This window comes from Denticeps clupeoides, unplaced genomic scaffold (assembly GCF_900700375.1).
Source record: "Denticeps clupeoides unplaced genomic scaffold, fDenClu1.1, whole genome shotgun sequence".
NCBI classification, from domain to species: Eukaryota; Metazoa; Chordata; class Actinopteri; order Clupeiformes; family Denticipitidae; genus Denticeps; species Denticeps clupeoides.
Window position 1 is genome coordinate 1 of NW_021630073.1, and position 21,265 is coordinate 21,265.

Below are 21,265 nucleotides of genomic sequence, written 5' to 3' on the forward strand. Positions count from 1 at the left end.
GAATGACCGTAAGCAATCTCTGCTTGAAAATCTTGGACTTTAAACAACCTAGGCTTGAAAACATATCACAGAGTGAAAATACCTCTTAACTTACTTTAGATAAAAACTAACAAAGCGATGCAAAAAAAATTCATTTAAAAAGTTTTTCAACAGTTAAAGCTTACAGCACCTGGTATTCCCAGGAGGTCTCCCATCCAAGTATAATCAGGCCCAAGCCTTCTTAGCTTCCGAGATCAAACGAGACCGGGCGTTCTTGGGCTGGTATGGCCGTAAGCAATCTCTGCTTGAAAATCTTGGACTTTAAACAACCTAGGCTTTAAAAACATATCACAGAATGAAAATACCTCTTAACTTACTTTAGAAAAAAAACTAACAAAGCGATGCAAAAAAATTCATTTTAAAAAGTTTTTCAACAGTTAAAGCTTACAGCACCTGGTATTCCCAGGAGGTCTCCCATCCAAGTACTAACCAGGCCCAAGCCTTCTTAGTTTCCGAGATCAGACGAAGACCGGGCGTTCTTGGCTGGTATTGCCGTAAGCAATCTCCTGCTTGAAACTTGGACTCTTTAAACAACTTAGGCTTGAAAACCTATCACAGAGTGAAAATACCTCTTAACTTACTTTAGATAAAAACTAACAAAGCGATTGCAAAAAAACTTCATTTTAAAAGTTTTTCAACAGTTAAGCTTACAGCACCTGGTATTCCCAGGAGGTCTCCCATCCAAGTACTAACCAGGCCCAAGCCTTCTTAGCTTCCGAGATCAGACGAGACCGGGCGTTCTGGGCTGGTATGGCCGTAAGCAATCTCTGCTTGAAAATCTTGGACTTTAAACAACCTAGGCTTGAAAACATATCACAGAGTGAAAATACCTCTTAACTTACTTTAGATAAAAACTAACAAAGCGATGCAAAAAAACTTCATTTAAAAGTTTTTCAACAGTTAAAGCTTACAGCACCTGGTATTCCCAGGAGGTCTCCATCCAAGTACTAACCAGGCCCAAGCCTTCTTAGCTTCGAGATCAGACGAGACCGGGCGTTCTTGGGCTGGTATGGCCAGTAAGCAATACTCTGCTTGAAAATCTTGGACTTTAAATAACCTAGGCTTGAAAACATATCACAGAGTGAAAAAAACCTCTTAACTTACTTTAGATAAAAACTAACAAAGCGATGCAAAAAAAATTCATTTTAAAAGTTTTTCAACAGTTAAAGCTTACAGCACCTGGTATTCCCAGGAGGTCTCCCATCCAAGTACTAACCAGGCCCAAGCCTTCTTAGCTTCCGAGATCAGACGAGACCGGGCGTTCTTGGGCTGGTATGGCCGTAAGCAATCTCTGCCTTGAAAATCTTGGACTTTAAACAACCTAGGCTTGAAAACATATCACAGAGTGAAAATACCTCTTAACTTACTTTAGATAAAAACTAACAAAGCGATGCAAAAAAACTTCATTTTAAAAAGTTTTTCAACAGTTAAAGCTTACAGCACCTGGTATTCCCAGGAGGTCTCCCATCCAAGTACTAACCAGGCCCAAGCCTTCTTAGCTTCCGAGATCAGACGAGACCGGGCGTTCTTGGGCTGGTATGGCCGTAAGCAATCTCTGCTTGAAAATCTTGGACTTTAAACAACCTAGGCTTGAAAACATATCACAGAGTGAAAATACCTCTAACTTACTTTAGATAAAAACTAACAAAGCGATGCAAAAAAACTTCATTTTAAAAAGTTTTTCAACAGTTTAAAGCTTACAGCACCTGGTATTCCCAGGAGGTCTCCCATCCAAGTACTAACCAGGCCCAAGCCTTCTTAGCTTCCGAGATCAGACGAGACCGGGCGTTCTTGGGCTGGTATGGCCGTAAGCAATCTCTGCTTGAAAATCTTGGACTTTAAACAACCTAGGCTTGAAAACATATCACAGAGTGAAAATACCTCTTAACTTACTTTAGATAAAAACTAACAAAGCGATGCAAAAAAACTTCATTTTAAAAAGTTTTTCAACAGTTAAAGCTTACAGCACCTGGTATTCCAGGAGGTCTCCCATCCAGTACTAACCAGGCCAAGCCTTCTTAGCTTCCGAGATCAGACGAGACCGGGCGTTCTTGGGCTGGTATGGCCGTAAGCAATCTCTGCTTGAAAATCTTGGACTTTAAACAACCTAGGCTTGAAAACATATCACAGAGTGAAAATACCTCTTAACTTACTTTAGATAAAAACTAACAAAGCGATGCAAAAAAACTTCATTTAAAAAGTTTTTCAACAGTTAAAGCTACAGCACCTGGTATTCCCAGGAGGTCTCCCATCCAAGTACTAACCAGGCCCAAGCCTTCTTAGCTTCCGAGATCAGACGAGACCGGGCGTTCTTGGGCTGGTATGGCCGTAAGCAATCTCTGCTTGAAAATCTTGGACTTTAAACAACCTAGGCTTGAAAACATATCACAGAGTGAAAATACCTCTTAACTTACTTTAGATAAAAACTAACAAAGCGATGCAAAAAAACTTCATTTTAAAAAGTTTTTCAACAGTTAAAGCTTACAGCACCTGGTATTCCCAGGAGGTCTCCCATCCAAGTACTAACCAGGCCCAAGCCTTCTTAGCTTCCGAGATCAGACGAGACCGGGCGTTCTTGGGCTGGTATGGCCGTAAGCAATCTCTGCTTGAAAATCTTGGACTTTAAACAACCTAGGCTTGAAAACATATCACAGAGTGAAAATACCTCTTAACTTACTTTAGATAAAAACTAACAAAGCGATGCAAAAAAACTTCATTTTAAAAGTTTTTCAACAGTTAAAGCTTACAGCACCTGGTATTCCCAGGAGGTCTCCCATCCAAGTACTAACCAGGCCCAAGCCTTCTTAGCTTCCGAGATCAGACGAGACCGGGCGTTCTTGGGCTGGTATGGCCGTAAGCAATCTCTGCTTGAAAATCTTGGACTTTAAACAACCTAGGCTTGAAAACATATCACAGAGTGAAAATACCTCTTAACTTACTTTAGATAAAAACTAACAAAGCGATGCAAAAAAACTTCATTTTAAAAAGTTTTTCAACAGTTAAAGCTTACAGCACCTGGTATTCCCAGGAGGTCTCCCATCCAAGTACTAACCAGGCCCAAGCCCTCTTAGCTTCCGAGATCAGACGAGACCGGGCGTTCTTGGCTGGTATGGCCGTAAGCAATCTCTGCTTGAAAATCTTGGACTTTAAACAACCTAGGCTTGAAAACATATCACAGAGTGAAAATACCTCTTAACTTACTTTAGATAAAAACTAACAAAGCGATGCAAAAAAAATTCATTTTAAAAAGTTTTTCAACAGTTAAAGCTTACAGCACCTGGTATTCCCAGGAGGTCTCCCATCCAAGTACTAACCAGGCCCAAGCCTTCTTAGCTTCCGAGATCAGACGAGACCGGGCGTTCTTGGGCTGGTATGGCCGTAAGCAATCTCTGCTTGAAAATCTTGGACTTTAAACAACCTAGGCTTGAAAACATATCACAGAGTGAAAATACCTCTTAACTTACTTTAGATAAAAACTAACAAAGCGATGCAAAAAAACTTCATTTTAAAAAGTTTTTCAACAGTTAAAGCTTACAGCACCTGGTATTCCCAGGAGGTCTCCCATCCAAGTACTAACCAGGCCCAAGCCTTCTTAGCTTCCGAGATCAGACGAGACCGGGCGTTCTTGGGCTGGTATGGCCGTAAGCAATCTCTGCTTGAAAATCTTGGACTTTAAACAACCTAGGCTTGAAAACATATCACAGAGTGAAAATACCTCTTAACTTACTTTAGATAAAAACTAACAAAGCGATGCAAAAAAACTTCATTTAAAAAGTTTTTCAACAGTTAAAGCTTACAGCACCTGGTATTCCCAGGAGGTCTCCCATCCAAGTACTAACCAGGCCCAAGCCTTCTTAGCTTCCGAGATCAGACGAGACCGGGCGTTCTTGGGCTGGTATGGCCGTAAGCAATCTCTGCTTGAAAATCTTGGACTTTAAACAACCTAGGCTTGAAAACATATCACAGAGTGAAAATACCTCTTAACTTACTTTAGATAAAAACTAACAAAGCGATGCAAAAAAACTTCATTTTAAAAGTTTTTCAACAGTTAAAGCTTACAGCACCTGGTATTCCCAGGAGGTCTCCCATCCAAGTACTAACCAGGCCCAAGCCTTCTTAGCTTCCGAGATCAGACGAGACCGGCGTTCTTGGGCTGGTATGGCCGTAAGCAATCTCTGCTTGAAAATCTTGGACTTTAAACAACCTAGGCTTGAAAACATATCACAGAGTGAAAATACCTCTTAACTTACTTTAGATAAAAACTAACAAAGCGATGCAAAAAAAATTCATTTAAAAAGTTTTTCAACAGTTAAAGCTTACAGCACCTGGTATTCCCAGGAGGTCTCCCATCCAAGTACTAACCAGGCCCAAGCCTTCTTAGCTTCCGAGATCAGACGAGACCGGGCGTTCTTGGGCTGGTATGGCCGTAAGCAATCTCTGCTTGAAAATCTTGGACTTTAAACAACCTAGGCTTGAAAACATATCACAGAGTGAAAATACCTCTTAACTTACTTTAGATAAAAACTAACAAAGCGATGCAAAAAAACTTCATTTTAAAAAGTTTTTCAACAGTTAAAGCTTACAGCACCTGGTATTCCCAGGAGGTCTCCCATCCAAGTACTAACCAGGCCCAAGCCTTCTTAGCTTCCGAGATCAGACGAGACCGGGCGTTCTTGAGGCTGGTATGGCCGTAAGCAATCTCTGCTTGAAAATCTTGGACTTTAAACAACCTAGGCTTGAAAACATATCACAGAGTGAAAATACCTCTTAACTTACTTTAGATAAAAACTAACAAAGCGATGCAAAAAAACTTCATTTTAAAAAGTTTTTCAACAGTTAAAGCTTACAGCACCTGGTATTCCCAGGAGGTCTCCCATCCAAGTACTAACCAGGCCCAAGCCCTTCTTAGCTTCCGAGATCAGACGAGACCGGGCGTTCTTTGGCTGGTATTGACCGTAAGCAATCTCTGCTTGAAAATCTTGGACTTTAAACAACCTAGGCTTGAAAACATATCACAGAGTGAAAATACCTCTTAACTTACTTTAGATAAAAACTAACAAAGCGATGCAAAAAAAATTCAATTTAAAAAGTTTTTCAACAGTTAAAGCTTACAGCACCTGGTATTCCCAGGAGGTCTCCCATCCAAGTACTAACCAGGCCCAAGCCTTCTTAGCTTCCGAGATCAGACGAGACCGGGCGTTCTTGGGCTGGTATGGCCGTAAGCAATCTCTGCTTGAAAATCTTGGACTTTAAACAACCTAGGCTTGAAAAACATATCACAGAGTGAAAATACCTCTTAACTTACTTTAGATAAAAACTAACAAAGCGATGCAAAAAAACTTCATTTTAAAAAGTTTTTTCAACAGTTAAAGCTTACAGCACCTGGTATTCCCAGGAGGTCTCCCATCCAAGTACTAACCAGGCCCAAGCCTTCTTAGCTTCCGAGATCAAACGAGACCGGGCGTTCTTGGGCTGGTATGGCCGTAAGCAATCTCTGACTTGAAAATCTTGGACTTTAAACAACCTAGGCTTGAAAACATATCACAGAGTGAAAATACCTCTTAACTTACTTTAGATAAAAACTAACAAAGCGATGCAAAAAAAATTCATTTTAAAAAGTTTTTCAACAGTTAAAGCTTACAGCACCTGGTATTCCCAGGAGGTCTCCCATCCAAGTACTAACCAGGCCCAAGCCCTTCTTAGCTTCCGAGATCAGACGAGACCGGGCGTTCTTGGGCTGGTAATGGCCGTAAGCAATCTCTGCTTGAAAATCTTGGACTTTAAACAACCTAGGCTTGAAAACATATCACAGAGTGAAAATACCTCTTAACTTACTTTAGATAAAAACTAACAAAGCGATGCAAAAAAAACTTCATTTTAAAAAGTTTTTCAACAGGTTAAAGCTTACAGCACCTGGTATTCCCAGGAGGTCTCCCATCCAAGTACTAACCAGGCCCAAGCCTTCTTAGCTTCCGAGATCAGACGAGACCGGGCGTTCTTGGGCTGGTATGGCCGTAAGCAATCTCTGCTTGAAAATCTTGGACTTTAAACAACCTAGGCTTGAAAACATATCACAGAGTGAAAATACCTCTTAACTTACTTTAGATAAAAACTAACAAAGCGATGCAAAAAAATTCATTTTAAAAAGTTTTTCAACAGTTAAAGCTTACAGCACCTGGTATTCCCAGGAGGTCTCCCATCCAAGTACTAACCAGGCCCAAGCCTTCTTAGCTTCCGAGATCAGACGAGACCGGGCGTTCTTGGGCTGGTATGGCCGTAAGCAATCTCTGCTTGAAAATCTTGGACTTTAAACAACCTAGGCTTGAAAACATATCACAGAGTGAAAATACCTCTTAACTTACTTTAGATAAAAACTAACAAAGCGATGCAAAAAAAATTCATTTAAAAAGTTTTTCAACAGTTAAAGCTTACAGCACCTGGTATTCCCAGGAGGTCTCCCATCCAAGTACTAACCAGGCCCAAGCCTTCTTAGCTTCCGAGATCAGACGAGACCGGGCGTTCTTGGGCTGGTATGGCCGTAAGCAATCTCTGCTTGAAAATCTTGGACTTTAAACAACCTAGGCTTGAAAACATATCACAGAGTGAAAATACCTCTTAACTTACTTTAGATAAAAACTAACAAAGCGATGCAAAAAAACTTCATTTTAAAAGTTTTTCAACAGTTAAAGCTTACAGCACCTGGTATTCCCAGGAGGTCTCCCATCCAAGTACTAACCAGGCCCAAGCCTTCTTAGCTTCCGAGATCAGACGAGACCGGGCGTTCTTGGGCTGGTATGGCCGTAAGCAATCTCTGCTTGAAAATCTTGGACTTTAAACAACCTAGGCTTGAAAACATATCACAGAGTGAAAATACCTCTTAACTTACTTTAGATAAAAACTAACAAAGCGATGCAAAAAAACTTCATTTTAAAAAGTTTTTCAACAGTTTAAAGCTTACAGCACCTGGCTATTCCCAGGAGGTCTCCCATCCAAGTACTAACCAGGCCCAAGCCTTCTTAGCTTCCGAGATCAGACGAGACCGGGCGTTCTTGGGCTGGTATGGCCGTAAGCAATCTCTGCTTGAAAATCTTGGACTTTAAACAACCTAGGCTTGAAAACATATCACAGAGTGAAAATACCTCTTAACTTACTTTAGATAAAAACTAACAAAGCGATGCAAAAAAACTTCATTTTAAAAAGTTTTTCAACAGTTAAAGCTTACAGCACCTGGTATTCCCAGGAGGTCTCCCATCCAAGTACTAACCAGGCCCAAGCCTTCTTAGCTTCCGAGATCAGACGAGACCGGCGTTCTTGGGCTGGTATGGCCGTAAGCAATCTCTGCTTGAAAATCTTGGACTTTAAACAACCTAGGCTTGAAAACATATCACAGAGTGAAAATACCTCTTAACTTACTTTAGATAAAAACTAACAAAGCGATGCAAAAAAACTTCATTTTAAAAAGTTTTTCAACAGTTAAAGCTTACAGCACCTGGTATTCCCAGGAGGTCTCCCATCCAAGTACTAACCAGGCCCAAGCCTTCTTAGCTTCCGAGATCAGACGAGACCGGGCGTTCTTGGGCTGGTATGGCCGTAAGCAATCTCTGCTTGAAAATCTTGGACTTTAAACAACCTAGGCTTGAAAACATATCACAGAGTGAAAATACCTCTTAACTTAATTTAGATAAAAACTAACAAAGCGATGCAAAAAAACTTCATTTTAAAAAGTTTTTCAACAGTTAAAGCTTACAGCACCTGGTATTCCCAGGAGGTCTCCCATCCTAGTACTAACCAGGCCCAAGCCTTCTTAAGCTTCCGAGATCAGACAAGGACCGGGCGTTCTTGAGCTGGTATGGCCGTAAGCAATCTCTGCTTGAAAATCTTGGACTTTAACAACCTAGGCTTGAAAACATATCACAGAGTGAAAATACCTCTTAACTTACTTTAGATAAAAACTAACAAAGCGATGCAAAAAAAACTTCATTTTAAAAAGTTTTTCAACAGTTAAAGCTTACAGCACCTGGTATTCCCAGGAGGTCTCCCATCCAAGTACTAACCAGGCCCAAGCCTTCTTAGCTTCCGAGATCAGACGAGACCAGGCGTTCTTGGGCTGGTATGGCCATAAGCAATCTTTGCTTGAAAATCTTGGACTTTAAACAACCTAGGCTTGAAAACATATCACAGAGTGAAAATACCTCTTAACTTACTTTAGATAAAAACTAACAAAGCGATTGCAAAAAAACTTCATTTTAAAAAGTTTTTCAACAGTTAAAGCTTACAGCACCTGGTATTCCCAGGAGGTCTCCCATCCAAGTACTAACCAGGCCCAAGCCTTCTTAGCTTCCGAGATCAGACGAGAACGGGCGTTCTTGGGCTGGTATGGCCGTAAGCAATCTCTGCTTGAAAATCTTGGACTTTAAACAACCTAGGCTTGAAAACATATCACAGAGTGAAAATACCTCTTAACTTACTTTAGATAAAAACTAACAAAGCGATGCAAAAAAAATTCATTTTAAAAAAGTTTTTCAACAGTTAAAGCTTACAGCACCTGGTATTCCCAGGAGGTCTCCCATCCAAGTACTAACCAGGCCCAAGCCTTCTTAGCTTCCGAGATCAGACGAGACCGGGCGTTCTTGGGCTGGTATGGCCGTAAGCAATCTCTGCTTGAAAATCTTGGACTTTAAACAACCTAGGCTTGAAAAAATATCACAGAGTGAAAATACCTCTAACTTACTTTTATAAAAAACTAACAAAGCGATGCAAAAAAACTTCATTTTAAAAAGTTTTTCAACAGTTAAAGCTTACAGCACCTGGTATTCCCAGGAGGTCTCCCATCAAGTACTAACCAGGCCCAAGCCTTCTTAGCTTCCGAGATCAGACGAGACCGGGCGTTATTGAGCTGGTATGGCCGTAAGCAATCTCTGCTTGAAAATCTTGGACTTTGAACAACCTAGGCTTGAAAACATATCACAGAGTGAAAATACCTCTTAACCCATCTGTTATGTTGCGGGTCAAATTGACCCATTTTAAATTTCAAATATATTAAAAAAATAGTTAAAAGTTTTTTTTCAGTATGAAACTACTTGTGCTTGGCTTAATAACAGTAATCAACATATAAAATAAAAATGGTTCATTTCACATATGTGCAACCCCCCCCTACATGTTACTATTACACAGATACTGTTCGGTCAATTTGACCCGGCAGTCAAAGTGGAGGTTAAAGTGACCTCATCTGTAAGTGCAAGAATGCAGGTGGTATGACTTTTGACGGGAACCTTTTCTGTTCCCGTGGGTAAACTCCGCCCACACTCAATAGAGTTGCCCACGGGAACAGAAAAAAGTTCCCGTGGGCAAAACTCCACCCACACTGAGTGATCACTTATTAGGGGAAGAGCCAAACATATAAGATTTCTCTGCAAGGGGGTCCTACAACATTACACTCTGCAGCTACATATGATCTAGTCTCTGTCAGAGCTTTAGAAAATGAGCAGCATAAATAAACAGATGACAGCACAGGAGGCTCTGGAACTAATCTTTGATCACGACAGTGAAATAGAGGAGGATGTGTCTGAAGATGAAGACCATCTTGAGGTCAATTCTGAGTCTGATGATTCTGATTATGAGCCAACTGAGGAAGCTTCTATTCATATTCCTCCTACCAAGGAATTTACATCAAAAAATGGTGAAATACAGTGGTCTTCATCCCCAAATATGCGTCAGGCAAAACTGTCTGCAGAAAACATAATAAAGACAGTGCCAGGGCCCACTAGGATGGCAGTGACTCGTGTAACAGACATCAAGTCAGCTTTTGAGCTTGTCATGACCAACTCAATACAGAAAATCATTCTTGAAATGACAAATTTAGAAGGCAGGCGTGTTTTGGGTGAAAAGTGCATACATGCATATTTGGGAGTCCTCATCCTGGCTGGGGTCTACAAATCAAAGGATGAATCAACAGCCAGTCTGTGGGATGCAGAGATAGGCAGGGCTATATTTCGTGCCACAATGTCTCTGGAGACTTTTCACATTTTCTCCAAAGTAATCCGATTCGATAATCGAGAGACAAGGACTGTCAGAGGGGAGAGAGACAAGCTGGCAGCTGTTAGGACAGTGTGGGACAAGTGGGTAGAGCAACTTCCTCTACTCTATAACCCAGGCCCTAATGTCACAGTGGATGAAAGGCTAGTGGCATTCAGAGGTCGCTGCCCTTTTAGGCAACATATGCCTTCCAAACCAGCCAAATATGGCATAAAAATCTGGGCAGCATGTGATGCAAACACCAGCTATGCATTAAACATGCATAAAAATAAAAATTTTAAATCATCAATGTCATGTAAAACTATTTTGTTTTATATGTAGGTATTTCCAAAATACATTTAAAAAAATTAAAAATGCAGTTTTTATGAAAAACAAGTGAATTATCCTCATTGAACCATGATATTGATTGAAATGGTTAGTAATGGAGTTAATAATGAAATATAAATGATGTTTATTGGGATTTTTTGGTTTCTGACACTTTTGGATAAGTAAACATGTCCCTGGTCAAATTGACCCAGGAACATTATTGGTGTTCCTAAGAAACGAACATAACAGGAGGGTTAACTTACTTTAGATAAAAACTAACAAAGCGATGCAAAAAAACTTCATTTTAAAAAGTTTTTTCAACAGTTAAAGCTTACAGCACCTGGTATTCCCAGGAGGTCTCCCATCCAAGTACTAACCAGGCCCAAGCCTTCTTAGCTTCCGAGATCAGACGAGACCGGGCGTTCTTGGGCTGGTATGGCCGTAAGCAATCTCTGCTTGAAAATTTTGGACTTTAAACAACCTAGGCTTGAAAACATATCACAGAGTGAAAATACCTCTTAACTTACTTTAGAAAAAAACTAACAAAGCGATGCAAAAAAACTTAATTTTAAAAAGTTTTTCAACAGTTACAGCACCTGGCATTCCCAGGAGGTCTCCCATCCAAGTACTAACCAGGCCCAAGCCTTCTTAGCTTCCGAGATCAGACGAGACCGGGCGTTCTTGGGCTGGTATGGCCATAAGCAATCTCTGCTTGAAAATCTTGGACTTTAAACAACCTAGGCTTGAAAACATATCACAGAGTGAAAATACCTCTTAACTTACTTTAGATAAAAACTAACAAAGCGATGCAAAAAAAAATTCATTTTAAAAAGTTTTTCAACAGTTAAAGCTTACAGCACCTGGTATTCCCAAGAGGTCTCCCATCCAAGTAGTAACAAGGCCCAAGCCTTCTTAGCTTCCGAGATCAGACGAGACCGGCCGTTCTTGGGCTGGTATGGCCGTAAGCAATCTCTGCTTGAAAATCTTGGACTTTAAACAACCTAGGCTTGAAAACATATCACAGAGTGAAAATACCTCTTAACTTACTTTAGATAAAAACTAACAAAGCGATGCAAAAAAAACTTCATTTTAAAAAGTTTTTCAACAGTTAAAGCACCTGGCATTCCCAGGAAGGTCTCCCATCCAAGTACTAACCAGGCCCAAGCCTTCTTAGCTTCCGAGATCAGACAAGACCGGGCGTTCTTGGGCTGGTATGGCCGTAAGCAATCTCTGCTTGAAAATCTTGGACTTTAAACAACCTAGGCTTGAAAACATATCACAGAGTGAAAATACCTCTTAACTTACTTTAGAAAAAAAATAACAAAGCGATGCAAAAAAACTTCATTTTAAAAGTTTTTCAACAGTTAAAGCTTACAGCACCTGGCATTCCCAGGAGGTCTCCCATCCAAGTACTAACCAGGCCCAAGCCTTCTTAGCTTCCGAGATCAGACGAGACCGGGCGTTCTCGGGCTGGTATGGCCGTAAGTAATCTCTGCTTGAAAATCTTGGACTTTAAACAACCTAGGCTTGAAAACATATCACAGAGTGAAAATACCTCTTAACTTACTTTAGATAAAAACTAACAAAGCGATGCAAAAAATACTTCATTTTAAAAAGTTTTTCAACAGTTAAAGCACCTGGCATTCCCAGGAAGTCTCCCATCCAAGTACTAACCAGGCCCAAGCCTTCTTAGCTTCCGAGATCAGACAAGACCGGGCGTTCTTGGGCTGGTATGGCCGTAAGCAATCTCTGCTTGAAAATCTTGGACTTTAAACAACCTAGGCTTGAAAACATATCACAGAGTGAAAATACCTCTTAACTTACTTTAGATAAAAAATAACAAAGCGATGCAAAAAAACTTCATTTTAAAAGTTTTTCAACAGTTAAAGCTTACAGCACCTGGCATTCCCAGGAGGTCTCCCATCCAAGTACTAACCAGGCCCAAGCCTTCTTAGCTTCCGAGATCAGACGAGACCGGGCGTTCTCTGGGCTGGTATGGCCGTAAGCAATCTCTGCTTGAAAATCTTGGACTTTAAACAACCTAGGCTTGAAAACATATCACAGAGTGAAAATACCTCTTTACTTACTTTAGATAAAAACTAACAAAGCGATGCAAAAAAACTTCATTTTAAAAAGTTTTTCAACAGTTAAAGCACCTGGCATTCCCAGGAGGTCTCCCATCCAAGTACTAACAGGCCCAAGCCTTCTTAGCTTCCGAGATCAGACAAGACCGGGCGTTCTTGGGCTGGTATGGCCGTAAGCAATCTCTGCTTGAAAATCTTGGACATTAAAAAACCTAGGCTTGAAAACATATCACAGAGTGAAAATACCTCTTAACTTACTTTAGAAAAAAAATAACAAAGCGATGCAAAAAAAATTCATTTTAAAAGTTTTTCAACAGTTTAAGCTTACAGCACCTGGCATTCCCAGGAGGTCTCCCATCCAAGTACTAACCAGGCCCAAGCCTTCTTAGCTTCCGAGATCAGACGAGACCGGGCGTTCTCGGGCTGGTATGGCCGTAAGTAATCTCTGCTTGAAAATCTTGGACTTTAAACAACCTAGGCTTGAAAACATATCACAGAGTGAAAATACCTCTTAACTTACTTTAGAAAAAAACTAACAAAGCGATGCAAAAAAACTTCATTTTAAAAATGTTTTTCAACAGTTAAAGCTTACAGCACCTGGCATTCCCAGGAGGTCTCCCATCCAAGTACTAACCAGGCCCAAGCCTTCTTAGCTTCCGAGATCAGACGAGACCGGGCGTTCTTGGGCTGGTATGGCCGTAAGCAATCTCTGCTTGAAAATCTTGGACTTTAAACAACCTAGGCTTGAAAACATATCACAGAGTGAAAATACCTCTTAACTTACTTTAGAAAAAAACTAACAAAGCGATGCAAAAAAACTTCATTTTAAAAAGTTTTTCAACAGTTAAAGCTTACAGCACCTGGCATTCCCAGGAGGTCTCCCATCCAAGTACTAACCAGGCCCAAGCCTTCTTAGCTTCCGAGATCAGACGAGACCGGGCGTTCTTGGGCTGGTATGGCCGTAAGCAATCTCTGCTTGAAAATCTTGGACTTTAAACAACCTAGGCTTGAAAACATATCACAGAGTGAAAATACCTCTTAACTTACTTTAGAAAAAAACTAACAAAGCGATGCAAAAAAACTTCATTTTAAAAAGTTTTTCAACAGTTAAAGCTTACAGCACCTGGCATTCCCAGGAGGTCTCCCATCCAAGTACTAACCAGGCCCAAGCCTTCTTAGCTTCCGAGATCAGACGAGACCGGGCGTTCTTGGGCTGGTATGGCCGTAAGCAATCTCTGCTTGAAAATCTTGGACTTTAAACAACCTAGGCTTGAAAACATATCACAGAGTGAAAATACCTCTTAACTTACTTTAGAAAAAACTAACAAAGCGATGCAAAAAAACTTCATTTTAAAAAGTTTTTCAACAGTTAAAGCTTACAGCACCTGGCATTCCCAGGAGGTCTCCCATCCAAGTACTAACCAGGCCCAAGCCTTCTTAGCTTCCGAGATCAGACGAGACCGGGCGTTCTTGGGCTGGTATGGCCGTAAGCAATCTCTGCTTGAAAATCTTGGACTTTAAACAATCTAGGCTTGAAAACATATCACAGAGTGAAAATACCTCTTAACTTACTTTAGAAAAAAACTAACAAAGCGATGCAAAAAAACTTCATTTTAAAAAGTTTTTCAACAGTTAAAGCTTACAGCACCTGGTATTCCCAGGAGGTCTCCCATCCAAGTACTAACCAGGCCCAAGCCTTCTTAGCTTCCGAGATCAGACGAGACCGGGCGTTCTTGGGCTGGTATGGCCGTAAGCAATCTCTGCTTGAAAATCTTGGACTTTAAACAACCTAGGCTTGAAAACATATCACAGAGTGAAAATACCTCTTAACTTACTTTAGAAAAAACTAACAAAGCGATGCAAAAAAACTTCATTTTAAAAAGTTTTTCAACAGTTAAGCTTACAGCACCTGGCATTCCCAGGAGGTCTCCCATCCAAGTACTAACCAGGCCCAAGCCTTCTTAGCTTCCGAGATCAGACGAGACCGGGCGTTCTTGGGCTGGTATGGCCGTAAGCAATCTCTGCTTGAAAATCTTGGACTTTAAACAACCTAGGCTTGAAAACATATCACAGAGTGAAAATACCTCTTAACTTACTTTAGAAAAAAACTAACAAAGCGATGCAAAAAAACTTCATTTTAAAAAGTTTTTCAACAGTTAAAGCTTACAGCACCTGGCATTCCCAGGAGGTCTCCCATCCAAGTACTAACCAGGCCCAAGCCTTCTTAGCTTCCGAGATCAGACGAGACCGGGCGTTCTTGGGCTGGTATGGCCGTAAGCAATCTCTGTTTGAAAATTTTGGACTTTAAACAACCTAGGCTTGAAAACATATCACAGAGTGAAAATACCTCTTAACTTACTTTAGAAAAAAACTAACAAAGCGATGCAAAAAAAACTTAATTTTAAAAAGTTTTTCAACAGTTAAAGCTTACAGCACCTGGCATTCCCAGGAGGTCTCCCATCCAAGTACTAACCAGGCCCAAGGCCTTCTTAGCTTCCGAGATCAGACGAGACCAGGCGTTCTTGGGCTGGTATGGCCGTAAGCAATCTCTGCTTGAAAATCTTGGACTTTAAACAACCTAGGTTTGAAACCATATCACAGAGTGAAAATACCTCTTAACTTACTTTAGAAAAAAAATAACAAAGCGATGCAAAAAAACTTCATTTTAAAAAGTTTTTTAACAGTTAAAGCACCTGGCATTCCCAGGAGGTCTCCCATCCAAGTACTAACCAGGCCCAAGCCTTCTTAGCTTCCGAGATCAGACAGACCGGGGTTCTTGGGCTGGTATGGCCGTAAGCAATCTCTGCTTGAAAATCTTGGACTTTAAACAACCTAGGCTTGAAAACATATCACAGAGTGAAAATACCTCTTAACTTACTTTAGAAAAAAAATAACAAAGCGATGCAAAAAAACTTCATTTTAAAAGTTTTTCAACAGTTAAAGCTTACAGCACCTGGCATTCCCAGGAGGTCTCCCATCCAAGTACTAACCAGGCCCAAGCCTTCTTAGCTTCCGAGATCAGACGAGACCGGGCGTTTTCGGGCTGGTATGGCCGTAAGTAATCTCTGTTTGAAAATCTTGGACTTTAAACAACCTAGGCTTGAAAACATATCACAGAGTGAAAATACCTCTTAACTTACTTTAGATAAAAACTAACAAAGCGATGCAAAAAAACTTCATTTTAAAAAGTTTTTCAACAGTTAAAGCACCTGGCATTCCCAGGAAGTCTCCCATCCAAGTACTAACCAGGCCCAAGCCTTCTTAGCTTCCGAGATCAGACAAGACCGGGCGTTCTTGGGCTGGTATGGCCGTAAGCAATCTCTGCTTGAAAATCTTGGACTTTAAACAACCTAGGCTTGAAAACATATCACAGAGTGAAAATACCTCTTAACTTACTTTAGAAAAAAAATAACAAAGCGATGCAAAAAAACTTCATTTTGAAAAGTTTTTCAACAGTTAAAGCTTACAGCACCTGGCATTCCCAGGAGGTCTCCCATCCAAGTACTAACCAGGCCCAAGCCTTCTTAGCTTCCGAGATCAGACGAGACCGGGCGTTCTCGGGCTGGTATGGCCGTAAGTAATCTCTGTTTGAAAATCTTGGACTTTAAACAACCTAGGCTTGAAAACATATCACAGAGTGAAAATACCTCTTAACTTACTTTAGATAAAAACTAACAAAGCGTTGCAAAAAACTTCATTTTAAAAAGTTTTTCAACAGTTAAAGCACCTGGCATTCCCAGGAAGTCTCCCATCCAAGTACTAACCAGGCCCAAGCCTTCTTAGCTTCCGAGATCAGACAAGACCGGGCGTTCTTGGGCTGGTATGGCCGTAAGCAATCTCTGCTTGAAAATCTTGGACTTTAAACAACCTAGGCTTGAAAACATATCACAGAGTGAAAATACCTCTTAACTTACTTTAGATAAAAACTAACAAAGCGATGCAAAAAAACTTCATTTTAAAAAGTTTTTCAACAGTTAAAGCTTACAGCACCTGGTATTCCCAGGAGGTCTCCCATCCAAGTACTAACCAGGCCCAAGCATTCTTAGCTTGCGAGATCAGACGAACCGGGCGTTCTTGGGCTGGTATGGCCGTAAGCAATCACTGCTAGAAAATGTTGGACTTTAAACAACCTAGGCTTGAAAACATATCACAGAGTAAAAATACCTCTTAACTTACTTTAGAAAAAAACTAACAAAGCGATGCAAAAAAACTTCATTTTAAAAAGTTTTTCAACAGTTAAAGCACCTGGCATTCCCAGGAGGTCTCCCATCCAGGTACTAACCAGGCCCAAGCCTTCTTAGCTTCCGAGATCAGACGAGACCGGGCGTTCTTGGGCTGGTATGGCCGTGAGCAAACTCTGCTTGAAAATTTTGGACTTTAAACAACCTAGGCTTGAAACATATCACAGAGTGAAAATACCTCTTAACTTACTTTAGATAAAAACTAACAAAGCGATGCAAAAAAAAAAAAATTAAAAAAGTTTTTCAACAGTTAAAGCTTACAGCACCTGGTATCCCAGGAGGTCTCCCATCCAAGTACCAACCAGGCCCAAGCCTTCTTAGCTTAATTTTAAAAAATAACAAAGCGATGCAAAAAAAACTTAATTTTAAAAAGTTTTTCAACAGTTAAAGCACCTGGCATTCCCAGGAGGTCTCCCATCCAAGTACTAACCAGGCCCAAGCCTTCTTAGCTTCCGAGATCAGACGAGACCGGTCATTCTTGGCCTGGTATGGCCGTAAGCAATTTCTGCTTGAAAATCTTGGACTTTAAACAACCTAGGCTTGAAAACATATCACAGAGTTAAAATACCTCTTAACTTACTTTAGAAAAAAACTAACAAAGCGATGGAAAAAAACTTCATTTTAAAAAGTTTTTCAACAGTTAAGCTTACAGCACCTGGCATTCCCAGGAGGTCTCCCATCCAAGTACTAACCAGGCCGAAGCCTTCTTAGCTTCCGAGATCAGACGAGACCGGGCGTTCTTGGGCTGGTATGGCCATAAGCAATCTCTGCATGAAAATCTTGAACTTTAAACAACCTAGGCTTGAAAACATATCACAGAGTGAAAATACCTCTTAACTTACTTTAGAAAAAAACTAACAAAGCGATGCAAAAAAACTTCATTTTAAAAAGTTTTTCAACAGTTAAAGCACCTGGCATTCCCAGGAGGTCTCCCATCCAAGTACTAACCAGGCCCAAGCCTTCTTAGCTTCCGAGATCAGACAAGACCGGGCGTTCTTGGGCTGGTATGGCCGTAAGCAATCTCTGCTTGAAAATCTTGGACTTTAAACAACCTAGGCTTGAAAACATATCACAGAGTGAAAATATGTCTTAACTTACTTTAGAAAAAAACTAACAAAGCGATGCAAAAAAACTTAATTTTAAAAAGTTTTTCAACAGTTAAAGCTTACAGCACCTGGCATTCCCAGGAGGTCTCCCATCCAAGTACTAACCAGGCCCAAGGCTTCTTAGCTTCCGAGATCAGACGAGACCAGGCGTTCTTGGGCTGGTATGGCCGTAAGCAATCTCTGCTTGAAAATCTTGGACTTTAAACAACCTAGGCTTGAAAACATATCACAGAGTGAAAATACCTCTTAACTTACTTTAGATAAAAACTAACAAAGCGATGCAAAAAAACTTCATTTTAAAAAGTTTTTCAACAGGTAAAGCTTACAGCACCTGGCATTCCCAGGAGGTCTCCCATCCAAGTACTAACCAGGCCCAAGCCTTCTTAGCTTCCGAGATCAGACGAGACCGGGCGTTCTTGGGCTGGTATGGCCATAAGCAATCTCTGCTTGAAAATCTTGGACTTTAAACAACCTAGGCTTGAAAACATATCACAGAGTGAAAATACCTCTTAACTTACTTTAGATAAAAACTAACAAAGCGATACAAAAAAACTTCATTTAAAAAGTTTTTCAACAGTTAAAGCTTACAGCACCTGGTATTCCCAGGAGGTCTCCCATCCAAGTACTAACCAGGCCCAAGCCTTCTTAGCTTCCGAGATCAGACGAGACCCGGCCGTTCTTGGGCTGGTATGGCCGTAAGCAATCTCTGCTTGAAAATCTTGGACTTAAACAACCTAGGCTTGAAAACATATCACAGAGTGAAAATACCTCTTAACTTACTTTAGAAAAAACTAACAAAGCGATGCAAAAAAACTTCATTTTAAAAAGTTTTTCAACAGTTAAAGCTTACAGCACCTGGTATTCCCAGGAGGTCTCCCATCCTAAGTACTAACCAGGCCCAAGCCTTCTTAGCTTCCGAGATCAGACGAGACCGGGCGTTCTTGGGCTGGTATGGCCGTAAGCAATCTCTGCTTGAAAATCTTGGACTTTAAACAACCTAGGCTTGAAAACATATCACAGAGTGAAAATACCTCTTAACTTACTTAGATAAAAACTAACAAAGCGATGCAAAAAAACTTCATTTTAAAAAGTTTTTTCAACAGTTAAAGCTTACAGCACCTGGTATTACCAGGAGGTCTCCCATCCAAGTACTAACCAGGCCCAAGCCTTCTTAGCTTCCGAGATCAGACGAGACCGGGCGTTCTTGGGCTGGTATGGCCGTAAGCAATCTCTGCTTGAAAATCTTGGACTTTAAACAACCTAGGCTTGAAAACATATCACAGAGTGAAAATACCTCTTAACTTACTTTAGATAAAAACTAACAAAGCGATGCAAAAAACTTCATTTTAAAAAGTTTTTCAACAGTTAAGCTTACAGCACCTGGTATTCCCAGGAGGTCTCCCATCCAAGTACTAACCAGGCCCAAGCCTTCTTAGCTTCCGAGATCAGACGAGACCGGGCGTTCTTGGGCTGGTATGGCCGTAAGCAATCTCTGCTTGAAAATCTTGGACTTTAAACAACCTAGGCTTGAAAACATATCACAGAGTGAAAATACCTCTTAACTTACTTTAGATAAAAAACTAACAAAGCGATGCAAAAAAACTTCATTTTAAAAAGTTTTTCAACAGTTAAAGCTTACAGCACCTGGTATTCCCAGGAGGTCTCCCATCCAAGTACTAACCAGGCCCAAGCCTTCTTAGCTTCCGAGATCAGACGAGACCGGGCGTTCTTGGGCTGGTATGGCCGTAAGCAATCTCTGCTTGAAAATCTTGGACTTTAAACAACCTAGGCTTGAAAACATATCACAGAGTGAAAATACCTCTTAACTTACTTTAGAAAAAAACTAACAAAGCGATGCAAAAAAACTTCATTTTAAAAAGTTTTTCAACAGTTAAAGCTTACAGCACCTGGCTATTCCCAGGAGGTCTCCCATCCAAGTACTAACCAGGCCCAAGCCTTCTTAGCTTCCGAGATCAGACGAGACCGGGCGTTCTTGGGCTGGTATGGCCGTAAGCAATCTCTGCTTGAAAATCTTGGACTTTAAACAACCTAGGCTTGAAAACATATCACAGAGTGAAAATACCTCTTAACTTACTTTAGAAAAAACTAACAAAGCGATGCAAAAAACTTCATTTTAAAAAGTTTTTCAACAGTTAAAGCTTACAGCACCTGGTATTCCCAGGAGGTCTCCCATCCAAGTACTAACCAGGCCCAAGCCTTCTTAGCTTCCGAGATCAGACGAGACCGGGCGTTCTTGGGCTGGTATGGCCGTAAGCAATCTCTGCTTGAAAATCTTGGACTTTAAACAACCTAGGCTTGAAAACATATCACAGAGTGAAAATACCTCTTAACTTACTTTAGATAAAAACTAACAAAGCGATGCAAAAAAATTCATTTTAAAAAGTTTTCAACAGTTAAAGCTTACAGCACCTGGTATTCCCAGGAGGTCTCCCATCCAAGTACTAACCAGGCCCAAGCCTCTTAGCTTCCGAGATCAGACGAGACCCGGCGTTCTTGGGCTGGTATGGCCGTAAGCAATCTCTGCTTGAAAATCTTGGACTTTAAACAACCTAGGCTTGAAAACATATCACAGAGTGAAAATACCTCTTAACTTACTTTAGAAAAAACTAACAAAGCGATGCCAAAAAAACTTCATTTTTTAAAAAGTTTTTCAACAGTAAGCTACAGCCCTGGTCCTTCCCAGGAGGTCTCCCATCCAAGTACTACCAGGACCAAGCCTTCTAGCTTCCGAGATCAGACAGACCGGCGTTCTTGGCTGGTATGGCCATAAAGCAATCTTCTGCTTGAAATCTTGGACTTTAAACAACCTAGGCTTGAAAAACATATCACAGAGTGAAAATACCTCTTAACTTACTTTAGAAAAACTAACAAAGCGATGCAAAAAACTTCATTTTAAAAGTTTTTCAACAGGTAATCTTACAGCACCTGGTATTCCCAGGAGGTCTCCCATCCCAGTACTAACCAGGGCCCAAGCCTTCTAGCTTCCGAGATCAGACGAGACCGGGCGTTCTTGGGCTGGTATGGCGTAAGCAATCTCTGCTTGAAATCTTGGACTTTAAAACAACCTAGGCTTGAAAACATATCACAGAGTGAAAATACCTCTTAACTTACTTTAGAAAAAAACTAACAAAGCGATGCAAAAAAACTTCATTTTAAAAAGTTTTCAACATTTAAAGCACCTGGTATTCCCAGGAGGTCTCCCATCCAAGTACTAACCAGGCCCAAGCCTCTTAGCTTCCGAGATCAGACGAGACCGGGCGTTCTTGGGCTGGTATGGCCGTAAGCAATCTCTGCTTGAAAATCTTGGACTTTAAACAACCTAGGCTTGAAAACATATAACAGAGTGAAAATACCTCTTAACTTACTTTAGAAAAAAACTAACAAAGCGATGCAAAAAAAAATCATTTTAAAAAGTTTTTAACAGTTAAAGCAC

General features: G+C 40.6%; 54 non-coding genes and 19 pseudogenes across 54 annotated transcripts; all 73 read right to left on the reverse strand.

Annotated features, from left to right (window-relative positions):
• Nucleotides 1–157: 157 nt before the first annotated feature.
• LOC114782273 (5S ribosomal RNA) lies at nucleotides 158–275 on the reverse strand. The gene has a single exon (XR_003747915.1). It is a non-coding gene; the product is annotated as a 5S ribosomal RNA (ribosomal RNA).
• Nucleotides 276–420: 145 nt separating this feature from the next.
• On the reverse strand, nucleotides 421–539 carry LOC114782208 (uncharacterized; annotated as a pseudogene).
• A 144-nt stretch (nucleotides 540–683) lies between these two features.
• Nucleotides 684–801, reverse strand: LOC114782256 (5S ribosomal RNA). Its single transcript, XR_003747898.1, has one exon. It is a non-coding gene; the product is annotated as a 5S ribosomal RNA (ribosomal RNA).
• A 142-nt stretch (nucleotides 802–943) lies between these two features.
• On the reverse strand, nucleotides 944–1,061 carry LOC114782219 (uncharacterized; annotated as a pseudogene).
• A 145-nt stretch (nucleotides 1,062–1,206) lies between these two features.
• Nucleotides 1,207–1,325, reverse strand: LOC114782198 (5S ribosomal RNA). The gene has a single exon (XR_003747862.1). It is a non-coding gene; the product is annotated as a 5S ribosomal RNA (ribosomal RNA).
• Nucleotides 1,326–1,470: 145 nt separating this feature from the next.
• Nucleotides 1,471–1,589, reverse strand: LOC114782234 (5S ribosomal RNA). The gene has a single exon (XR_003747878.1). It is a non-coding gene; the product is annotated as a 5S ribosomal RNA (ribosomal RNA).
• Nucleotides 1,590–1,733: 144 nt separating this feature from the next.
• On the reverse strand, nucleotides 1,734–1,852 carry LOC114782246 (5S ribosomal RNA). The gene has a single exon (XR_003747889.1). It is a non-coding gene; the product is annotated as a 5S ribosomal RNA (ribosomal RNA).
• Nucleotides 1,853–1,996: 144 nt separating this feature from the next.
• LOC114782214 (uncharacterized) lies at nucleotides 1,997–2,112 on the reverse strand (annotated as a pseudogene).
• A 142-nt stretch (nucleotides 2,113–2,254) lies between these two features.
• On the reverse strand, nucleotides 2,255–2,373 carry LOC114782271 (5S ribosomal RNA). Its single transcript, XR_003747913.1, has one exon. It is a non-coding gene; the product is annotated as a 5S ribosomal RNA (ribosomal RNA).
• Nucleotides 2,374–2,517: 144 nt separating this feature from the next.
• Nucleotides 2,518–2,636, reverse strand: LOC114782258 (5S ribosomal RNA). The gene has a single exon (XR_003747900.1). It is a non-coding gene; the product is annotated as a 5S ribosomal RNA (ribosomal RNA).
• A 143-nt stretch (nucleotides 2,637–2,779) lies between these two features.
• On the reverse strand, nucleotides 2,780–2,898 carry LOC114782269 (5S ribosomal RNA). Its single transcript, XR_003747911.1, has one exon. It is a non-coding gene; the product is annotated as a 5S ribosomal RNA (ribosomal RNA).
• Nucleotides 2,899–3,042: 144 nt separating this feature from the next.
• LOC114782257 (5S ribosomal RNA) lies at nucleotides 3,043–3,160 on the reverse strand. The gene has a single exon (XR_003747899.1). It is a non-coding gene; the product is annotated as a 5S ribosomal RNA (ribosomal RNA).
• A 144-nt stretch (nucleotides 3,161–3,304) lies between these two features.
• Nucleotides 3,305–3,423, reverse strand: LOC114782204 (5S ribosomal RNA). The gene has a single exon (XR_003747868.1). It is a non-coding gene; the product is annotated as a 5S ribosomal RNA (ribosomal RNA).
• A 144-nt stretch (nucleotides 3,424–3,567) lies between these two features.
• Nucleotides 3,568–3,686, reverse strand: LOC114782216 (5S ribosomal RNA). The gene has a single exon (XR_003747869.1). It is a non-coding gene; the product is annotated as a 5S ribosomal RNA (ribosomal RNA).
• A 143-nt stretch (nucleotides 3,687–3,829) lies between these two features.
• Nucleotides 3,830–3,948, reverse strand: LOC114782226 (5S ribosomal RNA). The gene has a single exon (XR_003747870.1). It is a non-coding gene; the product is annotated as a 5S ribosomal RNA (ribosomal RNA).
• A 143-nt stretch (nucleotides 3,949–4,091) lies between these two features.
• On the reverse strand, nucleotides 4,092–4,209 carry LOC114782268 (5S ribosomal RNA). Its single transcript, XR_003747910.1, has one exon. It is a non-coding gene; the product is annotated as a 5S ribosomal RNA (ribosomal RNA).
• Nucleotides 4,210–4,352: 143 nt separating this feature from the next.
• Nucleotides 4,353–4,471, reverse strand: LOC114782227 (5S ribosomal RNA). The gene has a single exon (XR_003747871.1). It is a non-coding gene; the product is annotated as a 5S ribosomal RNA (ribosomal RNA).
• Nucleotides 4,472–4,615: 144 nt separating this feature from the next.
• LOC114782242 (5S ribosomal RNA) lies at nucleotides 4,616–4,735 on the reverse strand. The gene has a single exon (XR_003747885.1). It is a non-coding gene; the product is annotated as a 5S ribosomal RNA (ribosomal RNA).
• A 144-nt stretch (nucleotides 4,736–4,879) lies between these two features.
• LOC114782205 (uncharacterized) lies at nucleotides 4,880–5,000 on the reverse strand (annotated as a pseudogene).
• A 144-nt stretch (nucleotides 5,001–5,144) lies between these two features.
• LOC114782228 (5S ribosomal RNA) lies at nucleotides 5,145–5,263 on the reverse strand. The gene has a single exon (XR_003747872.1). It is a non-coding gene; the product is annotated as a 5S ribosomal RNA (ribosomal RNA).
• Nucleotides 5,264–5,409: 146 nt separating this feature from the next.
• LOC114782243 (5S ribosomal RNA) lies at nucleotides 5,410–5,528 on the reverse strand. Its single transcript, XR_003747886.1, has one exon. It is a non-coding gene; the product is annotated as a 5S ribosomal RNA (ribosomal RNA).
• A 145-nt stretch (nucleotides 5,529–5,673) lies between these two features.
• On the reverse strand, nucleotides 5,674–5,794 carry LOC114782274 (5S ribosomal RNA). Its single transcript, XR_003747916.1, has one exon. It is a non-coding gene; the product is annotated as a 5S ribosomal RNA (ribosomal RNA).
• A 146-nt stretch (nucleotides 5,795–5,940) lies between these two features.
• On the reverse strand, nucleotides 5,941–6,059 carry LOC114782229 (5S ribosomal RNA). The gene has a single exon (XR_003747873.1). It is a non-coding gene; the product is annotated as a 5S ribosomal RNA (ribosomal RNA).
• A 143-nt stretch (nucleotides 6,060–6,202) lies between these two features.
• On the reverse strand, nucleotides 6,203–6,321 carry LOC114782230 (5S ribosomal RNA). Its single transcript, XR_003747874.1, has one exon. It is a non-coding gene; the product is annotated as a 5S ribosomal RNA (ribosomal RNA).
• A 143-nt stretch (nucleotides 6,322–6,464) lies between these two features.
• LOC114782231 (5S ribosomal RNA) lies at nucleotides 6,465–6,583 on the reverse strand. The gene has a single exon (XR_003747875.1). It is a non-coding gene; the product is annotated as a 5S ribosomal RNA (ribosomal RNA).
• Nucleotides 6,584–6,726: 143 nt separating this feature from the next.
• On the reverse strand, nucleotides 6,727–6,845 carry LOC114782232 (5S ribosomal RNA). The gene has a single exon (XR_003747876.1). It is a non-coding gene; the product is annotated as a 5S ribosomal RNA (ribosomal RNA).
• Nucleotides 6,846–6,990: 145 nt separating this feature from the next.
• LOC114782264 (5S ribosomal RNA) lies at nucleotides 6,991–7,110 on the reverse strand. Its single transcript, XR_003747906.1, has one exon. It is a non-coding gene; the product is annotated as a 5S ribosomal RNA (ribosomal RNA).
• Nucleotides 7,111–7,254: 144 nt separating this feature from the next.
• LOC114782270 (5S ribosomal RNA) lies at nucleotides 7,255–7,372 on the reverse strand. The gene has a single exon (XR_003747912.1). It is a non-coding gene; the product is annotated as a 5S ribosomal RNA (ribosomal RNA).
• A 144-nt stretch (nucleotides 7,373–7,516) lies between these two features.
• On the reverse strand, nucleotides 7,517–7,635 carry LOC114782233 (5S ribosomal RNA). Its single transcript, XR_003747877.1, has one exon. It is a non-coding gene; the product is annotated as a 5S ribosomal RNA (ribosomal RNA).
• A 144-nt stretch (nucleotides 7,636–7,779) lies between these two features.
• On the reverse strand, nucleotides 7,780–7,900 carry LOC114782209 (uncharacterized; annotated as a pseudogene).
• Nucleotides 7,901–8,044: 144 nt separating this feature from the next.
• On the reverse strand, nucleotides 8,045–8,163 carry LOC114782254 (5S ribosomal RNA). The gene has a single exon (XR_003747897.1). It is a non-coding gene; the product is annotated as a 5S ribosomal RNA (ribosomal RNA).
• A 145-nt stretch (nucleotides 8,164–8,308) lies between these two features.
• LOC114782251 (5S ribosomal RNA) lies at nucleotides 8,309–8,427 on the reverse strand. The gene has a single exon (XR_003747894.1). It is a non-coding gene; the product is annotated as a 5S ribosomal RNA (ribosomal RNA).
• A 145-nt stretch (nucleotides 8,428–8,572) lies between these two features.
• Nucleotides 8,573–8,691, reverse strand: LOC114782235 (5S ribosomal RNA). Its single transcript, XR_003747879.1, has one exon. It is a non-coding gene; the product is annotated as a 5S ribosomal RNA (ribosomal RNA).
• A 143-nt stretch (nucleotides 8,692–8,834) lies between these two features.
• On the reverse strand, nucleotides 8,835–8,952 carry LOC114782266 (5S ribosomal RNA). Its single transcript, XR_003747908.1, has one exon. It is a non-coding gene; the product is annotated as a 5S ribosomal RNA (ribosomal RNA).
• Nucleotides 8,953–10,708: 1,756 nt separating this feature from the next.
• Nucleotides 10,709–10,827, reverse strand: LOC114782236 (5S ribosomal RNA). Its single transcript, XR_003747880.1, has one exon. It is a non-coding gene; the product is annotated as a 5S ribosomal RNA (ribosomal RNA).
• Nucleotides 10,828–10,964: 137 nt separating this feature from the next.
• LOC114782203 (uncharacterized) lies at nucleotides 10,965–11,083 on the reverse strand (annotated as a pseudogene).
• Nucleotides 11,084–11,228: 145 nt separating this feature from the next.
• Nucleotides 11,229–11,347, reverse strand: LOC114782206 (uncharacterized; annotated as a pseudogene).
• Nucleotides 11,348–11,485: 138 nt separating this feature from the next.
• On the reverse strand, nucleotides 11,486–11,605 carry LOC114782221 (uncharacterized; annotated as a pseudogene).
• Nucleotides 11,606–11,748: 143 nt separating this feature from the next.
• On the reverse strand, nucleotides 11,749–11,867 carry LOC114782259 (5S ribosomal RNA). Its single transcript, XR_003747901.1, has one exon. It is a non-coding gene; the product is annotated as a 5S ribosomal RNA (ribosomal RNA).
• A 138-nt stretch (nucleotides 11,868–12,005) lies between these two features.
• Nucleotides 12,006–12,124, reverse strand: LOC114782215 (uncharacterized; annotated as a pseudogene).
• A 143-nt stretch (nucleotides 12,125–12,267) lies between these two features.
• Nucleotides 12,268–12,387, reverse strand: LOC114782262 (5S ribosomal RNA). The gene has a single exon (XR_003747904.1). It is a non-coding gene; the product is annotated as a 5S ribosomal RNA (ribosomal RNA).
• A 137-nt stretch (nucleotides 12,388–12,524) lies between these two features.
• Nucleotides 12,525–12,642, reverse strand: LOC114782222 (uncharacterized; annotated as a pseudogene).
• Nucleotides 12,643–12,785: 143 nt separating this feature from the next.
• Nucleotides 12,786–12,904, reverse strand: LOC114782260 (5S ribosomal RNA). Its single transcript, XR_003747902.1, has one exon. It is a non-coding gene; the product is annotated as a 5S ribosomal RNA (ribosomal RNA).
• Nucleotides 12,905–13,049: 145 nt separating this feature from the next.
• Nucleotides 13,050–13,168, reverse strand: LOC114782244 (5S ribosomal RNA). The gene has a single exon (XR_003747887.1). It is a non-coding gene; the product is annotated as a 5S ribosomal RNA (ribosomal RNA).
• A 144-nt stretch (nucleotides 13,169–13,312) lies between these two features.
• Nucleotides 13,313–13,431, reverse strand: LOC114782245 (5S ribosomal RNA). The gene has a single exon (XR_003747888.1). It is a non-coding gene; the product is annotated as a 5S ribosomal RNA (ribosomal RNA).
• Nucleotides 13,432–13,575: 144 nt separating this feature from the next.
• On the reverse strand, nucleotides 13,576–13,694 carry LOC114782247 (5S ribosomal RNA). Its single transcript, XR_003747890.1, has one exon. It is a non-coding gene; the product is annotated as a 5S ribosomal RNA (ribosomal RNA).
• Nucleotides 13,695–13,837: 143 nt separating this feature from the next.
• On the reverse strand, nucleotides 13,838–13,956 carry LOC114782248 (5S ribosomal RNA). The gene has a single exon (XR_003747891.1). It is a non-coding gene; the product is annotated as a 5S ribosomal RNA (ribosomal RNA).
• Nucleotides 13,957–14,100: 144 nt separating this feature from the next.
• Nucleotides 14,101–14,219, reverse strand: LOC114782237 (5S ribosomal RNA). The gene has a single exon (XR_003747881.1). It is a non-coding gene; the product is annotated as a 5S ribosomal RNA (ribosomal RNA).
• Nucleotides 14,220–14,361: 142 nt separating this feature from the next.
• On the reverse strand, nucleotides 14,362–14,480 carry LOC114782249 (5S ribosomal RNA). Its single transcript, XR_003747892.1, has one exon. It is a non-coding gene; the product is annotated as a 5S ribosomal RNA (ribosomal RNA).
• A 144-nt stretch (nucleotides 14,481–14,624) lies between these two features.
• Nucleotides 14,625–14,743, reverse strand: LOC114782250 (5S ribosomal RNA). The gene has a single exon (XR_003747893.1). It is a non-coding gene; the product is annotated as a 5S ribosomal RNA (ribosomal RNA).
• Nucleotides 14,744–14,888: 145 nt separating this feature from the next.
• LOC114782202 (5S ribosomal RNA) lies at nucleotides 14,889–15,008 on the reverse strand. The gene has a single exon (XR_003747867.1). It is a non-coding gene; the product is annotated as a 5S ribosomal RNA (ribosomal RNA).
• Nucleotides 15,009–15,145: 137 nt separating this feature from the next.
• On the reverse strand, nucleotides 15,146–15,262 carry LOC114782225 (uncharacterized; annotated as a pseudogene).
• Nucleotides 15,263–15,405: 143 nt separating this feature from the next.
• Nucleotides 15,406–15,524, reverse strand: LOC114782252 (5S ribosomal RNA). The gene has a single exon (XR_003747895.1). It is a non-coding gene; the product is annotated as a 5S ribosomal RNA (ribosomal RNA).
• Nucleotides 15,525–15,661: 137 nt separating this feature from the next.
• Nucleotides 15,662–15,780, reverse strand: LOC114782217 (uncharacterized; annotated as a pseudogene).
• A 144-nt stretch (nucleotides 15,781–15,924) lies between these two features.
• LOC114782261 (5S ribosomal RNA) lies at nucleotides 15,925–16,043 on the reverse strand. The gene has a single exon (XR_003747903.1). It is a non-coding gene; the product is annotated as a 5S ribosomal RNA (ribosomal RNA).
• Nucleotides 16,044–16,179: 136 nt separating this feature from the next.
• Nucleotides 16,180–16,298, reverse strand: LOC114782218 (uncharacterized; annotated as a pseudogene).
• Nucleotides 16,299–16,442: 144 nt separating this feature from the next.
• On the reverse strand, nucleotides 16,443–16,560 carry LOC114782211 (uncharacterized; annotated as a pseudogene).
• A 138-nt stretch (nucleotides 16,561–16,698) lies between these two features.
• On the reverse strand, nucleotides 16,699–16,816 carry LOC114782213 (uncharacterized; annotated as a pseudogene).
• A 270-nt stretch (nucleotides 16,817–17,086) lies between these two features.
• LOC114782220 (uncharacterized) lies at nucleotides 17,087–17,205 on the reverse strand (annotated as a pseudogene).
• A 143-nt stretch (nucleotides 17,206–17,348) lies between these two features.
• Nucleotides 17,349–17,467, reverse strand: LOC114782201 (5S ribosomal RNA). The gene has a single exon (XR_003747865.1). It is a non-coding gene; the product is annotated as a 5S ribosomal RNA (ribosomal RNA).
• A 137-nt stretch (nucleotides 17,468–17,604) lies between these two features.
• Nucleotides 17,605–17,723, reverse strand: LOC114782212 (uncharacterized; annotated as a pseudogene).
• A 144-nt stretch (nucleotides 17,724–17,867) lies between these two features.
• Nucleotides 17,868–17,986, reverse strand: LOC114782272 (5S ribosomal RNA). The gene has a single exon (XR_003747914.1). It is a non-coding gene; the product is annotated as a 5S ribosomal RNA (ribosomal RNA).
• A 144-nt stretch (nucleotides 17,987–18,130) lies between these two features.
• LOC114782253 (5S ribosomal RNA) lies at nucleotides 18,131–18,249 on the reverse strand. The gene has a single exon (XR_003747896.1). It is a non-coding gene; the product is annotated as a 5S ribosomal RNA (ribosomal RNA).
• Nucleotides 18,250–18,392: 143 nt separating this feature from the next.
• Nucleotides 18,393–18,512, reverse strand: LOC114782199 (5S ribosomal RNA). Its single transcript, XR_003747863.1, has one exon. It is a non-coding gene; the product is annotated as a 5S ribosomal RNA (ribosomal RNA).
• Nucleotides 18,513–18,654: 142 nt separating this feature from the next.
• LOC114782267 (5S ribosomal RNA) lies at nucleotides 18,655–18,774 on the reverse strand. Its single transcript, XR_003747909.1, has one exon. It is a non-coding gene; the product is annotated as a 5S ribosomal RNA (ribosomal RNA).
• A 144-nt stretch (nucleotides 18,775–18,918) lies between these two features.
• On the reverse strand, nucleotides 18,919–19,037 carry LOC114782263 (5S ribosomal RNA). Its single transcript, XR_003747905.1, has one exon. It is a non-coding gene; the product is annotated as a 5S ribosomal RNA (ribosomal RNA).
• A 142-nt stretch (nucleotides 19,038–19,179) lies between these two features.
• On the reverse strand, nucleotides 19,180–19,298 carry LOC114782238 (5S ribosomal RNA). The gene has a single exon (XR_003747882.1). It is a non-coding gene; the product is annotated as a 5S ribosomal RNA (ribosomal RNA).
• Nucleotides 19,299–19,443: 145 nt separating this feature from the next.
• On the reverse strand, nucleotides 19,444–19,562 carry LOC114782240 (5S ribosomal RNA). Its single transcript, XR_003747883.1, has one exon. It is a non-coding gene; the product is annotated as a 5S ribosomal RNA (ribosomal RNA).
• A 144-nt stretch (nucleotides 19,563–19,706) lies between these two features.
• LOC114782265 (5S ribosomal RNA) lies at nucleotides 19,707–19,826 on the reverse strand. The gene has a single exon (XR_003747907.1). It is a non-coding gene; the product is annotated as a 5S ribosomal RNA (ribosomal RNA).
• A 142-nt stretch (nucleotides 19,827–19,968) lies between these two features.
• LOC114782241 (5S ribosomal RNA) lies at nucleotides 19,969–20,087 on the reverse strand. The gene has a single exon (XR_003747884.1). It is a non-coding gene; the product is annotated as a 5S ribosomal RNA (ribosomal RNA).
• Nucleotides 20,088–20,229: 142 nt separating this feature from the next.
• Nucleotides 20,230–20,347, reverse strand: LOC114782200 (5S ribosomal RNA). The gene has a single exon (XR_003747864.1). It is a non-coding gene; the product is annotated as a 5S ribosomal RNA (ribosomal RNA).
• A 398-nt stretch (nucleotides 20,348–20,745) lies between these two features.
• LOC114782224 (uncharacterized) lies at nucleotides 20,746–20,863 on the reverse strand (annotated as a pseudogene).
• A 136-nt stretch (nucleotides 20,864–20,999) lies between these two features.
• On the reverse strand, nucleotides 21,000–21,117 carry LOC114782210 (uncharacterized; annotated as a pseudogene).
• Nucleotides 21,118–21,265: the final 148 nt, after the last annotated feature.